We start from the raw sequence: 3,129 nt of genomic DNA, 5'->3' as shown, positions 1-3,129 counted from the left end.
GAGCCGAACACGAGCTGTTTGCGAACAACGAGCCGTTTTGACAGCCCTAGCAGCACATAGATCTCACCAGAGGAACGATCGAATCGATGTTTGCGAGGGAGAAAATCAGGGAGAGAGAGAGTGAGGAGAGCGCGAGAGAGATCACCCGAGGGCACGGGAGGAATTCGAGTCCTAAACGCCAGTCGTGAAAGCCGAACACATACCCTGTCCCGCGTGCGACTCTGTAGCACAAATAAAATATTGCACGTAGCAGCGTTTTGGAAACACCCGTTGAACACGTTTTCCAAACAGCGCAGCGGTGTTTTCAAAACGCCGCCACACCCAAATAAGCTACCTGAAACGGGCCCTCAATAACACAAGAAAACCAATCACAAAAAATTTAAAAGAAAAATAATAAGAAAAGAATTCGCCAAAAATAGAAATATAAGCCTCAAATTTGAACTAGCTAATAGCTTCTCCTGGAAATCAATAGGCGTCTCTTGCACCATGTTAAAAAGATCCACATCAGACCAACACTCAAAACACATAGGAAACATCAAAAAGAAACTATTATTAACGGGCTAACTTTACATGTCTCAAGTCTTCCCTTATCCATGAGTATAAATTTCCTTCTCCATACAAAATATTGAGGCAATTTAGCAGTTGTGGTCTAGGAATCAAACACTACCCAGAAGTTATAAATTGCACAAAAGAATCTACATTCAGCATGCACTAGAAGGCACCAATTGAAAATAAATAAATAAATAAATAAATCAATGTGACAAGATCGCATATCACACAATAATTTGGTGCTACATGAGGGAAGTGATTTTAAGGTCGAGTGTAACCTCTAAACCACCTCAGATAGTCATTTATGTCAACATCCTGTACATGATTCAATAGGGCAATCCCGTTGCCATTCAGTAATTATTACTTTTATAAGAAGCAAGTCAATACTAAAGGACAACTGATAGGAACGAGACGAGTTTAAATTAGAGCAAACAAATTATTTTATTTCACCACAACACAACGCAAACATGTAAAGGATAAACAACTAGAATTCAAGAGGCAGGCGATTTCTCCCGACACCTACAACTCGAGAGGTAGGCGATCTCTCCCAAATCCTATCCTAAGATTCAAAACAACAAAGACATAGCATGCCATAATCCTAACCTATTAAACCATATTCATACTGTTAATCATGAAGGACGGAAATCAGGCAGCTAAATTAGGAGTTTTCTTTAATTAAGAGCTTACTTAAATTATTTTCAATGTCTTTATTATGATTTATTTCCCTTTTAGCTGAATATTTAGATTAGGAATATATAATATTAAGTTAATTAAAATACATTATAGACTTTATTTTGTACCTAAAATAGATTGAAAGATTATTATTTAATGGAATGAAAGCAAAGAGAAAAGGCATCGAGCCTATTCAGTATTCAACATATTTTTCTCAAAATTTTGACATGGTATCAGAGCCAAATTTCTGCCCAAACCACTGATAATTGTTGGAGTACCGTCAAGACTCCCTTCCCGCCGGCCTTCTTGCAGGACGGGAAGGGAGGAACTATTTCTTTTTCTTGATTCCCACTCGTCGATTTTGTCTAAAACCCTCATCGTCTTCATCTGTGTCGCTCGACTACTTTGGTGGCTTCATCTGGACTGTTCGCCTACTCAGTTGGAGCGCTCGACCTCGACTGATCGGTCTCCTGGATTGTTGCGCCTGCTTCTACTGCTTTGCTTGATAGTCTGCCTCGGTTGTTTGGTTGATTAATTGCTTCGCCAATTATGTCTACTGCGCTCTGCTCCCTCTACTTCATTTGCTTCATCTTCAACTAGTCCATCTGCCTCCTACCGCTCTGTGAAAGAAAAACAGCTTCAGTTCGTCGAAGCTAGGAAACAATGTCGGGTCGAGGCGAGAGAGGTAAGGGCTTGGAAAAGGGTGGGAGCCAAACGCCACCGCAAGGTTCTCCGCGACAGGCATCACTAAGCTAGCAATCCGTCGACTCGCTTGTCGTGCTGGCGTGAAGCGCATCAGTGGTATGATCTACGAGGAGACGCGAGGCGTGCTCAAGATCTTCCTTGAGAACGTCATACGCACGCTCGTCGAAAGACCGTCACAGCCATGGATGTTGTTTACGACCTTAAATGTCAAGGTCACACCCTTTATGGCTTCGGTGGTTAGCTTCAGCTGTTTTTGGAATCGTGTGTTTCTTAGGAATTAGGGCTCTTTATAAAATGTTTGCTGCTTTTCTCGTGAAGAACAAGGTGGAAAAGAAGAATTATGTCTTAAAGAAGATCAGACTTGCACCACAGGCAGATAGATATCGTAAGTCTGCTCGCCAAGAGATAAAACTTATTCTAATGTGTAAAATCCATTCATTGTGAAGTTTAAAGATTCTTGGGTTGAAAAGGGCTGTTATGCTTGTATTATTATTCGTTTGATTCAAATCTTCTTCGCTAAGCATCGCTACTTTTGTAGCATCTTCGATTGCTTCTTACACTTTGCTTCCTCCGCTTAAGCTTCGGCTTCGACAAACCATAGATTTAGGTTTCGACACTCTTGGGTTTCGGAATTCTTAGGCTTCCGCACTCTTAGGCTTCGTTACTCTCAGGCTTCAGCAATCTTGGGTTTCGGCACAGTCAGACTTCAATTTGAGAGAGATGTCAATCAAGAATGACGGAAATCAGACAGCTAAATTAGGTGTTTTCTATAATTAGGAGCTTCCTTATTTAAATTATTTCCAACGTCTTTATTATAATTTATTCCCCTTTTAGCTGAATATTTAGATTAGGAATATATATTATTAAGCTACCTAAAATAGATTATGCACTTTATTTTGTACCTAAAATAGATCGTAAGATTATTATTCAATGGAATGAAAGTAAAGAGAAAAGACATCGAGCCTATTCAGTATTCAACCTATTTTTCTCAAAACTTTGACACGTACTCCATAATAAAAACCAACAAAAGACTAAATTGCCCCTTTAGTCTTGCGCCTAAAATAAAGTCATCAAATTATTTGACAGGCTCAACATGACGAAAAAATATTGTAGGTGTTGGTCTAACAACAACCTTTACTATATATACATACATACATACATATATATATATATATATATATATATATATATGTATATATTCGA

The 3,129-nt window shown here is 39.1% G+C and overlaps 1 protein-coding gene and 1 pseudogene across 2 annotated transcripts in view; one reads left to right on the top strand and one right to left on the bottom strand.

Annotated features, from left to right (window-relative positions):
- The window catches only part of LOC110021346 (QWRF motif-containing protein 2-like), a 27,740-nt gene that overhangs the window by 13,181 nt on the left and 11,430 nt on the right, over positions 1 to 3,129 (bottom strand). The gene's annotated exons all lie outside the window — the stretch shown is intronic.
- On the top strand, positions 1,601 to 2,167 carry LOC110021347 (annotated as a pseudogene).

Source organism: Phalaenopsis equestris, unplaced genomic scaffold (genome assembly GCF_001263595.1).
Source record: "Phalaenopsis equestris unplaced genomic scaffold, ASM126359v1 Scaffold000134, whole genome shotgun sequence".
NCBI classification, from domain to species: domain Eukaryota; kingdom Viridiplantae; phylum Streptophyta; class Magnoliopsida; order Asparagales; family Orchidaceae; genus Phalaenopsis; species Phalaenopsis equestris.
The sequence above is the reverse complement of the archived record's forward strand: the minus strand, read 5'-3'. Positions and strand labels throughout refer to the sequence as shown.